Raw genomic sequence first — 13653 nt, 5'->3', positions numbered from 1 at the left:
AAAAGATGACATGTTCCGTCACCTTCTGTTACAGTCTACCCCTAACACGGTTTCCAAGTGCAGGCTGGCAAAGGGCACGCAGTCATCACCACTTTCTCTTTCCATTGGTCAAGTCTCCATTTACGTACAGAAGTATAGTGTAAAATATAATAAGAAAATAATGATATGGCTGTAACTTCAGCTTTATTTTTTCCTCTGGCTGGTTTAACAGTTAAAAATACTCTATTATAAATGGTCTAATATACCCTTCAGGTGATATCATTAAAATACTTTTTTTTCATCTCAATTAAAATGTGAGTATCAGTACGTTCCCATAGAAACTTCATTTAATGCAACCTAAAGGAAGTTTGTTTTGTGGAAAAAAATTATGACTGACCATAGTTATGGCCCATAATAAGTTTATAATGGCTTCCTACTCTCAGGCTCCCCAGGAGGGGAAATCAGGATAGCACATTTTGGCAGATGGGAACATAAATCTGACTAGGAAGAGAACACAAGTGAGAAGCATGTTGAGTCAGTCTCCTCCAAAGATGCTCCTCGAAAACCCAAAGGTACAAAGTTGAGCTGTTCCCACTCCATAGAAAAAACTAATAAAATAGAGCAGCAATAACTGCACTCACTCTTCTTCAGTTTTATGCCTCCCAGGGGCACAGACAATCAGGCAGATAAGTTGTAATTTTACACCTCTTTGCACCAGCTGCACTGAACTGGTCTGATTTTTACCTGTCACTAATAGCACCACAGCAAATTAAAATGAAAGAACTATTAAAAGGCTAATGTATTTTTCATATGTAGGTTGTTTGCATTTCTAATGCTTATTTTGAAGCCTTGCATGAAGCAAAAAGTGGAGGTGATAAGTCATTACCATGCAAAATCTAAACGTACAATGTTATGAAAAAAACTGGCGTTTTTTGGAGATAAAGAACTTAATGCACAAGGTAATTAATTTCAATGAGGAGGTTCTTTGAAGAATGCTGAAAACAGTCCAAAAAGAATCATACAGATTTCCAAAATAACGACTAAAAATGGTTTTTAGAGAACACAAATTATCAAAGTTTATAGCACTTTAATAGGCCATCACCTTTAAGTTGATTCTTCCCCTTTTCCCATCCCCCATCCTTTTTTAAAAATTAAAAGCTGCTTCTTTTTCAAATTCATCTCCAAATCCCTTGGTCAATTAGTCTATAATAGGAGAAAGGTGGAAAAGCATCTTATCTAGACAGACAATGAGAATTTCAGGCAGAGACAATTTTTTTTTTTATTTTGACCAAGTTTGTTCCTCTCTAAAAAGTTAATTATATAAAAGTAGCTGTAAACAAATCATCAGGTACTGTGCTGTACAGGGTAATTTTAAATTAAGAATGTGTGTGACTATAGAAGATTAAGTAAAACCTTAACCATAGGATTGGGAGGTAACTGTGAAATGTATTTTCTTTTTGTACCTTTGTTTCACTGTTAGAAGTTTGATTCAAGGCTGTTGTAAAGCTTTGCAGCAGTGTAGACAAAACAGGATGTTATTGCCCACAGATCAAGTATCTTTGAGTGGCAGCGTTCAATTTTTGCAAAGACAGTAAAGAGCAAGTGTTACAAGAAATAAGAATCTGAGCTGGGGGAATAATCATATATTTCTGCCCCCACCCATAATTATTGCGGAAGACCTTTCACCTCCAAGGGCTGAAAGAGCTTTCTGTGTATTTGGGCTAGCACCATAAGCACGGGAGGAGGAAAGCAGCTGAGACGGGATGCAGAGCCCGAAGCGTGAGCTGCCAAGCAAGGCTGGCTGCTCCCGTTGCGCTCGCAAGGGCCGCAAAAGAGCGAGGATGCCGAGTGGTGCTGGGTGGGATGTCTCCTGCAGCAATGCTGCTGCCTCACACGCAGGAGGAAAAGCAGAAGGTTGCAAAGGTGGAGGGAGAAAATGAGCTATCCTGGCAGCTCATGCTGCTCAAGCGCTGGCCTGCAGGGTAGCAGAATGTGCTCTTTATATGCCTGCCTGCCTTGCCTGTGCCTGCTGTCACACTTGGTTTTCCATGAATTTTTTTGGCTGCCTTTGATCACTATTATTGGTGTGAAATTTTGTCCCCTATTATAAGCTCCTGGTAAATGCCTGTTGTCCTCAGTACGACTGGATCTGGTCACTAAAACCACTTTAAAAGTCAAAGCATTCATGTCAAAGATTGGCAGACATTAAACTAAAATGGATTATGGCAATACCTATGGTATTTTTTACTCATAGCTGTGAATTACTTTAAAATCTCATTCCCCATCATCCATGCAGAAAATCCTGATTCCTGCATTTAGTTAACTTCTAGGTTGTAGGCATACTGTATTGTTCCCTCTACATACACCTAATTGTTCGTGTAGTTTGTGGATGATAAAATCCAGAATACAAGCGGTCCTTCACCTTTCTATCACCCTTCTCTCTCCTGCTGCCTGAAGATACTATTGATCGTTCACTCACTTATGGAGTTGTCCAAACTGATGAGCACTGGCAAAAATCATCCCTGGGTCCCCCTGGCTACTTGACAAAAGGAGCACAACTGACTTCAGGCTATTGTCTAGAAGGAGTACAGTAAACACGCATGATTTCAAATAGGAAATAGGTAATAGGAATGTATTCCACCACAGTGTCATTTCACAGCAGCTTGTTTAGCTGGGAATTCACTGAGCCAGTGCATTGGTGCTGGGAGCACACAAATAAGCTCTCCTATGCAGCTGGGGATGAGGACCAGAATCTTGAAAATATCCCAACAAAGTTTGCCTGTTATATGGATCGAGAGGTACTTGCCAATTTTTAATCATTGAGCTTAGTGACTGGCATGACAACATTTTTCTGACAGGGAAATTATTCACAGGCAGTTGGAAGGTCTGTAAGGAGGTCAGGAGGCTGGCTCTGTGGCAAACCTAGAGTACGTCTTTCAGTGAACCCGCTCTCTCTCCGGTACCTGCTTGGTGGTCAGCTGGGAACATGGAGTATGTCCTAAGAGCAACCACCTTCGTTGTATTTTTCAGTGTACAAAAATACCTTGTAATTATGAAATAAGTGCAGTCTTAGGGAGGATTCTGCTTTGAGTCTGAGCTTGGCTGTGCAACATGGTGGAAGCTGTATAGTGGGCTGATACAGTGGTTTGCTTGATTCTGTTTCTTGTGTCAGACACTTGCCAATGCTGCTGATGAATAGTAGGGGGAAAAGAAATCTGAAAAAGCCCTAAACCAAGTGATAAAACAGAATATTATTTTCGTATTTCTGCTACCAGATAGTCATGCAATCCATGGAGTTAGTACACAAGGTTTAAAACGTTGAGAGGAATTCCAGTTATGATTTTTAGTATCCAGATAACCTCTGAATCTAAACTCTAATAAAGCTTTTCACCAAGATGCAAACGATGTTAATTAGTCAACACTATATTCAGACTCTTTTGTTAAAAACCTATTTACTTTTGTAGAAAGGCACCCAAAACCTGTACTATTCACGCTACTCTGTTTCTGTGGAAACTGTGTGTTGGAGTGGAATAGGAAAAACGGGGGAGAGAAGGAGAGGTGAAGTGGTTTTGGCTGAAGTCCCGTTGGCCAGTCAGAGTTTCAGCTGGGGTAACTCAGACAAGCAAGCCCTCAATGCTAAAGTCCAGACAGTTCTGTTCCCTCCTCCCTGTAACTTGTGGCGAGGGAGGACTCTGGTTCAACAGACACCATTCAAAAAGTACTTGCTTAAGCACTTTATCTGGGTTTTCCCCTGATTTTTCCTTATATTAAAGAGGTGATACGTACAGATTTTTTATGCAACAAGAATTGTAGACAATCAGTAATGTTAGTTAATAGCTACCTAAAGTGGTAGAGCAAGGTTTGCTCTGAAATGAGCCTTCCATTGACAGACATGTTGCACAGTCACTGGTCTTCTGAAAAGGACCATTGTACCCTTGAAATGACACTCTCCTCTTCCAAGACTGAAAAGACACCTTTTTATCATTCTGGGCCTTCCAAAATACGTGTATGTTTGATGAATTGCTCTGCAAAACAGACAGCCTTGACTAATAAACTCAGCTCTTTATTTTCTGTTCCCTGATAACTGTTTCACTGACAGTCATATTGCTTTCTCCTAGACTAAGACACCTTTCCTAAAAACAGGATCAACATTAACAAAAGAATATATTGTGAATTTTTTCTATTGTTAATCAGTATTTGCCTGCTACCTGTAGGTGCAGGTCAGGGTAAAAATTCTAACATGATACGGTTGTGATTGATGGCCTTATTCTGTAGAAATAGAAGGTGGTGGTGGGGTCTGTGTCTACCCACATACACACAAACAATGACTAACTGTCATTGCAGTCTGAGGCTCCAGGCTGGAGAGCCTGGGCATTTTCCTCTCTAGAGTCGGTACACACATGCTGCCACAGAGGACCAAATGGAAATGTGCCGCATGTGACATTATGCCCAAAGTTCAGTACAGAATTCGGAATCGCTGCAGGAAAAGAGGAAGGAACAGAAAAAGCAGCTTGCAAGAATGGAGATTACGGGAAAAAGTAACTAGGCAAATGACAGTATCTTTTCAAATTCAGATGTAAGTGCGTCTGTGTAAATTTCAGAAGAATTTCTTACAGGTGGAGGCTAACAGGAAGGGCCATACAGAGATAGTAGCTGTGTGTGTTCAGGCCTCTGCGTGGAGAAATGAACACCTACTTCTTGCTCTGCTGCTGCTTCAGCTTCTTAGTAAGACGTTAAAAGCTGTTCAAGTCTCTCTCTAATCTCTATGCATGGGAGTTAGCAGTCAAACATGAAGAGAGTTAACTGGAACAATTCAGGGAACCCTGCAGCCCTTTCCCTTTGTATGCCTGTAGTGTGTTGTGCTGTGCATGAAAGAAGCAGAAAGGGAAAAGAGAAAAAAGCAGAAAAGCAGGCAGTTGGTATCAGGCACTGGTGCTGCCTTCATTCTTTTGTGTATTAATGTTTTCATAAACTACAAGTGAGTTGCAGTTCAACCTAACTTTTCAGTTTTATTTGATTTGTAAGCCATTCTGCATTTTAGAAGTGTTTATTGTTTACAGTTGGCAGGTCTGATTGCGCTCCTCTTTAGGGTATTCAGGCTTTGACAGCGTAAGAAATATCAGTTTGTTGAAGTGCTTATTGCTTATTCACTCATTTGTAATGAATAGGAAGTTCAGGCCACACAAAGACATTATTGATACAATTGGAATATGCCAGAAAGACAATAGTTTGAAGCAACACTCCATTAACTCAAGTTAGCGCAGAAAAGTGATCACATTTATATCAATATATGCTTTAGGAGACAAATTAGCCTTTTATTCTTTGTAATCCATAAACTTCATCAGGCACAAAACAGAAGGCATTAATCAGCAGCTGTTTGGCTCTACATTCCTCCTTACAACAGGGTCTGGAACTGCCCTTTACAAACTGAGAAAATGTGAAAAGCATTACACTGGACTCTCTCCGGTGCAGTACAAAAGTCCCATTTGAAAATCATGGTAGCCATGCTAAATAAACAACCTTCGCAGAAACACTGTGGCTCACAGCTGCACTGCAACATCACACGGCAGCCGTAGGTGGCCAGTTTCTATACAGTGACTTTCCTATGCACAACACACTCCTCTGTGGGTACACTGTTCTTTGCATAGGTCCCTGTCCTGGTTCTGGCAAGGATAGAGTTAATTTCACAAGGAGCCAGGACAGGTGAGCCAAGCTGGCCAGGGGCTATGACATCATACTCACCATAAAAGGGGGCTAGTCGGGCAGGAGGGGGGCGGTGTGGTTTCAGCGGGGATTCAGGACGGGCTGAGTGTCCGGGTGGGTTGGTCGTTGGATCGGTAAATTGTTCTCTGTTATTACCCATTGTGAGTATCTGTTATCAGTACTGTTGTTGTTTTCCCTCTCCCTTGCTGTCCCAGTAAACTGCCCTTATCCCAACCCTCGAGGCTTTGCCGTTGTTTTTCCGTTCTCCTCCCCAGCCCGCCGGGGGAGGGGTGAGTGAGCGGCACGTGGTGCTCAGCTGCCGGCTGGGCCTAAACCACGTCAGTCCTTTTGGCGCCCAACGTGGGGCCCGAGGGGTTGTGATAACGACGAGTCTGACCCAAGTGTGTTAAAACAAAATTGTTATAAGCATTTATAATGTCATTTAAACCATGGTTGGTGACAATGATGTGCTGTTTGGTCCCGTGGCTCTGGTTTGTAAACCCATGTTTGCTCTCTGTAATCCCTGTGGCGTTGTTTATCACCTCTGGGAGAGGGGTTCGTGTTCTCATGTTGTTGTACTGTGTGATAATGACTTATGATAAGATATCATCGACGGTCATGAGTCTGAGCTGGTACTTGTATGTAGCATTTCTGTCAGGCCCGTACCTCGGTCAACATCTTTCAGAACTGATGAATAATTGCACCCAATCTATGGGGAAGACAGGTGGGGATACCTTCTCCTACTCTTTCACCTCCCCTTTTCCCTTTTGGTTGGTTACAACAATTTTTGAGAATTTTGAATACCCTTGGAATGTTCAGGCCAGTATATTCCTATTGCTAGGTCTCCTGCATGTTCTCCAAGTCCTGTTCAGGGTTAGCAAAAATTGTTTCAAGAATACCACCCAGGGATCTTCCCCGAGGCTGAATGGTCAGGGCTGGCATGGCATGTGGGAGAGTATGGGTGGGTATCTAGAGACCTTCTCACCCCCAATGGTTTGGAGCTTCACTCCCGAACAACTGCAAGACCCTGATAAAATGGTAGAATATTTGAAAGAAAAATGCTGTGGGTATTCTAAGGAGACACAACTTACTGCACTGTGCTGGGCCCTGGCCACAACCTATCAAACACTGCTTGACAGTAGACAGCACCATCCAGAGAGAGAGAGCGGACCCACAGGCACTGCAGCTACCCAAGCCCCCGCAACAGGCACTGCAGCTACCCAAGCCCCCGCAACAGGCACTGCAGCTACCCAAGCCCCCGCAACAGGCACTGTAGCCGAGCCAAAAGATCAACCCATACCAGTATCAGTCGCCCATATACACAAAAAGAAATACACAAGGAAATCGGTTCGCTTAGTGAGAGATGATGATGAACTGGGACCATCACAAGAAGAGCCAGAACCAGAAGTGATCACCCGATCCTGGTCCCTGAGTGAGCTGCGAGATATGCGGAAAGATTTCAGCCGCCTTCCGGGGGAGCACATAATTACCTGGCTGCTCCACTGCTGGGATAACGGGGCCAGTAGCCTGGAACTGGAGGGCAGGGAGGCCAAGCAGCTGGGATCCTTGTCTAGGGAAGGGGGCATTGACAAGGCAATTGGGAAGAAGGCACAGGCCCTCAGCCTCTGGAGGCGACTCCTGTCAAGTGTGAGGGAAAGGTATCCTTTCAGCGAAGATGTCGTATGTCAGCCAGGCAAGTGGACCACCATGGAGAGAGGTATCCAATATCTGAGGGAATTAGCCGTACGGGAGATGGTTTATTATGATCCAGACAACACACAGTTGCCCACAGACCCTGATGAAGTCCAGTGTACCCGACCCATGTGGCGAAAATTTGTGCGAAGTGCACCATCATCGTACGCCAACTCACTGGCAGTAATCGACTGGAAAAGTGAAGAGGCACCCACAGTGGACGAAGTGGCTGGCCGACTCCGGCAGTATGAAGAGAGCCTTTCATCCCCATCTACGTCATGCTCACCATAAAAGGGGGGCTAGTCGGGCAGGGGAGGGGGGCGGCATGGTTTCGCACGGTTCCGGGACGGGCTGAGTGTCCGGTTGGTTGGTCGTTGGATTGGTAAATTGTTCTCTGTTATCACCCATTGTGAATATCTGTTATCAGTACTGTTGTTGATTGTTTTCCCTCTCCCTTGCTGTCCCGGTAAACTGCCCTTATCCCAACCCTCGAGGCTTTGCCGTTGTTTGTTCCGTTCTCCTCCCCAGCCCGCTGGGAGAGGGGTGAGCAAGCAGCGTGTGGTGCTCAGCCGCCGGCTGGGCCTAAACCACGTCAGTCCATTAAGTTTTGGTGCCGCTGTTAGTCATCACTGGTCTACAAATAATAATTCCACTCATCTTCTTGATGCTAGTTTTTCTGATACAGAAATACAGTTGAGGATAGAGTGGGAATTACAACATGGATTATCTTGTACAAATGCCTTGCATTTCCAATGCTTTCTCTCTTGCTGACAACCATATAGTCTAATAAACTGCAAAAGCTTCTTCCCGCATCTTGAAGCATCCCTCTACACAGCTGTTCAATCACATACTCACTTAGGATACAATCAGAAGAGATCCCTCCAAAAAAATCCACAGTAAGTGTGTATTTCTACGAAATGCGCTTATGTAGTGTCTGGGCAGCAGCTGCATCCTCTAGCAGCATACAGGATTTGCCGTTGATATGATACTGAGAAAAAATGCCCTACAACATGCTGCAGACAGATTTTTAGAAGTGTTCTGCTCCAGGTAGGTTGAGGAAAACTGAATTGGCACCAGGTAGTTCAGGACAACCAGCTCACAGTGCTGTACTCAAGGTAAGAGAATTGAGGTTCAGGATTTTTCATAACTTTTACAAAAACTGCAGACATGATGAGGCAAGTTGCGTGAATACTACTCTGCTCAAGAACTGCTTATTGATAAAGCATGCTTAGTTTTTCTCAGTAAGACTTGCCACACACTGAACAAACAGGCAGCTGGACTGACTGCATGGCTGCAATTGAAACAATGCGCCTTAAGCAAAGTTGCAGCTTAGACTAACAAACCCATGATTTGCTTTAAAGAACATGATGCCAAATTCTGATTTTCTAAGACTAGACAGTTCGCATAACTGACATAGAGACAGTTGTACTTTCTGAGCTAAGAATACCCACAAAATATCTCTATTTATTTGAATTCAAATATATTTGAGAGACACTGGTAATAATGTGAACAGAATTTAGACATTGGAAAGAATTCAGTTCAACTAGCCCACGAAAGAACAGATGAGAAGATCTGACCTTGATGCAAATGAGAAAGTATTATCTTAGAATCATAACCCTGCAATTTCTCTTGCATGCCTCAATCAGAATCAAGGAGTAAGGTTCAATACCCATTTTAAGATCTCTCTTATTTATGAATCACAATATGTTCATTATCTGAAAATAAATGTGATGACAATTGAACCAATTTCCGATCACTCAACTTACCAAATTTGTAAAGCCAGAACTCTGTGATTTGCAAACCATATTTTCTCAAGTTTGAAAAAGATATGGAAACCCCAAGACAGTGTCCAAATTACACAGTCATTTATACGAGTCTCTCCTAATTTTAGATACTGATTCAAGTTCAGATTGGACATTAGGAAAAGGTTTTTCACTGAGAGGGTGGTCAGAACAGGCTCCCCAGGGAAGTGGTGATGGCACCAACCCTGTCAGAGTTCAAGGAGCAACTGGATGATTCTCTTAGTCATATGGTTTAGTTTTAGGTTGTCCTGCGAGGAGCAGGGAGTTGGACTCAATCATCCTTATGGGTCCCTTCTGGCTTGAGATATTCTATGATTCTATGATTCTAAGTTCAACAGGCACATAGAAGCATAGAACGGTTTAGGTTGGAAGACACCTCAAAGATCATCTAGTTCCAACCCCCCTGCCATGGGCAGGGACACCTTCCACTAGACCAGGTTGCCCAAAGCCCCATCCTACCTTGCCTTGAACACTTCCAGGGATGGGGCATCCACAACTTCTCTGGGCAACCTGTTCCAGTGCCTCACCACCCTCACAGGGAAGAATTTCTTCCTAGTATCTAAACTAAATCTACTCTCTTTTAGTTCAAACTAAATTACCCCTTGTCCTATCACTACACTCCCTGATAAACAGTCCCTCTCCAGCTTTCTTGTAGGCCCCTTTAGGTACTGGAAAGCTGCTCTAAGGTCTCCCTGGAGCCTTCTCTTCTCCAGGCTGAACAACCCCAGCTCTCTCAGCCTGTCCTCACAGGAGAGGTACTCCAGCCCTCTGATCATCTTCGTGGCCCTCCTCTGGACTCGCTCCAACAGCTCCATGTCTTTCTTATACTGGGGACCCCAGAGCTGGACGCAGAACTCCAGGTGGGGTCTCATGAGAGCAGAGTAGAGGGGGGGAATTACCTCCATCGACCTGCTGGTCACACTTCTTGTGATGCAGCACAGGATACGGTTGGCTTTCTGGGCTGCAAGCGCACATTGCTGGCTCATGTTGAGCTTTTCATCAACCAACACCCCAAGTCCTTCTCCTCAGGGCTACTCTCAACCCATTCTCTGCCCAGCCTGTAGTTGTGCTTGGGATTGTGCCAACCCATCTGCAAGACCTTGCACATGGTTAGTATTTTAGAGAAAAGATGTAGACAACCCAGCCAGAAGTACCATTTTCAAACAACTTTGGCAATTAAGATCCAGATAGTTTCCATTAGAAAGTGATAAGAAGATGCTGGCCTATGAAACCACTACTTTGTTTCAAGAGTAGTAAAACCAATGAAGGTCGGGTTTTGATAAATTTGTATCCTGTGTGCCCTACATCTTCCCACCATGATGCCATCAAAATATTTTCCCAGTCTTCCTCTTTGCCTCCTGCTCTTCCTTCCAATAACGTCAGCTCCCTTCTATAACTCAAATTATTTCCCCCCCGCCCCCACCTTGTAGTATTTCTAGTTCATTTGTACATCATTCTAGATGCCACCTTTGCCCTCTGCTTGCCCTTTTCCAGCTTGTTGTCTGGACCACAGTAGGAGAATGGGTTGACTCACTGGTGAGGATGCAGCAACTCCTGCCAAAAAGAGTGGAAGACTCTTGAGTTCTCCTTCCCTTGCTGTCAATGGAGATATTAAGTGTCTATCCTTAGTATCCTTGTAGTAACTTTGAGACTTCTAACCTTCTGCCAGCTTCATTTGATGTTGGACAATGAATTAAAAAATATAAGATGGGGACCAACCCTTCATACAAACCTTGTTTTCTCAGAAAAGATGCTAAGAAAATATTGATACAAATCCTATCAAAAAATGAAAATATGAGTAAAATAGCAATTAAAGTAGCTTTAGGGATGATTCACTTAGACATTTTAATTAGTTTAGAGCATGAGATTGCTTGCACTCAATACAAATAAATGTTTCCACTTCAGAAAAAAAGCTTAAGATTATAATTTAGAAAGAGGTTAAATGAGCTTTGAGATGAATAAGTTATTTAGAGTTAAAACTTTAAGAACCTAACTAAAAATTTCTGACATTTGCAAATGTTCTAGTGCTAGCATTTCTTGGCATTTTAAAATGGCTGTGTTCTGAGCTGTAGTACTTAGGCAGGAGAGAGTAATTTGACATGTATTTCTGTTTAAATTCAACACCTTTGGCCCTACAAAGGGATGATTTTCCAATTTAATTAAATACTGCTTGAATAAAAATCTGTCTGTGTTTAACTGAGTGTCTGGTATTCATTAATAGGTGTCTTTGGTTTATTGCTTAGAAAACAAGCAGAAATGCAGCATGATAACAAACATGAAACATTTGAGATATAGCTGTTTTGCAGACATTGCAAACAGAAGTTGAGCATTATGGTGCCATCATATCATTAATTAAACTAAACTTTCCTTAAAGGATTAATGTAGTAAAAATAGAGATGTTTTTAAAGTCTAAGTGCTTAAATATATGGGTTGAATTGTTGCTATATACAAATAGGGATTATTCCTTTAGCCAGAGGTCAAGCCTAGAAAGTTCCCCCAAAAATAACTTTTAAGAAACAGGAAATTAGTGATATGCAACTTTAGGATAAATGGGGAAATAATCTGAAATATCTGTGCTCTTTTACTGTCTGCTGGGGAGACATGATTAAACAGTGATTAAATTAAAAAAAATATATGCACAGTATTCAACAAACTCATTATTTTAAACTAAAACAGTCTAAACTTTCTCAAGTCCTGTCTAAACTGCAGAAGTGTGCTGCACAATATACCCTAACCCCGGTCCGTTAGTTTCTCCAGATTGTACAGGTACAGCTGCTTTCTGGCCTCATGCCCGATTCTTATTTCACCCATCAAAACCAGGTGGTGGAGAAGGTTGACTGTAGCTGGATTTCATTTCAATGTAAGGATGAGAAATACCTGGGGACTCTGGGTCCTGAATGTCACATCAACTCAGTGATCTACTGGCCCATGCAACTGCAATATATTGCTACATGAAAGACTGTAATTTAGGGTCTAAGATCACAGAAATAGTTCTCAGCTCTACAGCTAGTGATAACAAATTTAAGCTAACTTTAACTAGTTAGCTGATGTTTATACAGCAGTATAGCCTGCTAATTTTCTAGGTTACTAATTCATTAATTTAATAATTTAGCACAGAGCAACTACAGGTCACCAATAACAGGCTGCTGCTATAGTACCCAGGCTGGCTCATTTAAAGCTAACACAGACCTGCTTATGCAAGTTGCACCTGCATCTTTGTCTGCAGTGAGTGTTTAAAAAATTTTCAGGAAGGCATGTTTGATCCTGAAAACAAAAAAGTAAAATTACTAGGCTGTGATGAAAAGCTGAACCATTTCTTCTTAGAGAGAGGAAAAGTTAAGAGTTATACAAGGCCACTGATATCCAAAAATAGGACAGGAGAGGAAACATGGCTAATACTTTTATGCCTTGCGATCTCCTCCTGAAAAAGTCGTATTAGAAAGGTTCTTGAAGTCCTCTGAGTCTAGTCTTATCTGTGTAGCTAAGAGGATAAATTAAAGTCCTGTTTTGCTTACTTGGTATCCATCCCACCTGTTTTGTGGTCTGACCATGAATTACAGCATGTACACTGTGATATTATTCTGGGGGCCTGCACATTTCATTACAACATCTATTTTTGTCTGTCTACTTATTCATTTTCCATTTACCTCCTGAGTATGAGGGACCATACAGCAGTTTAAGTCCCTGTTTTCACCTTACTTTCTCCATTTCTGTACAGCTATTTCATTCAAGCAATATAAAAAGAGACTCTCTAGCACAGCTGTGTTCCAGCACGCTGTGAGCTAGCTGGAGACTTGCACAACCTTCTAGCGGTCCTCTGGGGTGAGCACAGCAAAGAAGATAATTCTGGATGGCACACTCATACAAATGATTATTTTTTGTAAGTTTGAGGAGGAAAGGATCAAGCAGGGAGTAATTCAATGCCAGAAGAAGAAAATAAAATGCATCTACTGGCAAATTCACACTGGACAGCTTTTGAGGCAGAAGTTTGTCTCAGATTTTAGATTGAGGCAAAAAGGGCCGTACTGTAGGAAATTCCTGCAGCAGAGGTAGTGAAGTGGTAACCTAGATATGAAGCAGACCTCAAAAACAACGAAATGGACAGAGACCATGGATTTATCAAAGGATGAACTCACGTAGAAACAGAACTGATGACAGAGCCACCAAGTAAAAGGTCTGTTCTTTCCTATGGATAGAATTACAGCATCACCATAGCATATCCTCTGCAGGTATTAGTGTGGGGGACAGCAGATGGCATAGTATGACCCTTCCTTTGGTCAAGGACAGGAGTTGTATCACTTGCCTGTCTACTTTTCCCCCTTGGGCCCCTTATTCTAGTGGGTATGTGCACATACAATCCAATATAAATTCCAACTAGGGAAAATTTACCTATGCAATTAACGATTTACTCTAGCCATGGTTTAATTGGTAACTATTAAACTTATTCAAAGCTGGGATTAGATGCTTAGCGAGAACC

Source organism: Grus americana, chromosome 1 (genome assembly GCF_028858705.1).
Source record: "Grus americana isolate bGruAme1 chromosome 1, bGruAme1.mat, whole genome shotgun sequence".
Lineage (NCBI taxonomy): Eukaryota > Metazoa > Chordata > Aves > Gruiformes > Gruidae > Grus > Grus americana.
This window is presented reverse-complemented; position numbering follows the sequence as displayed.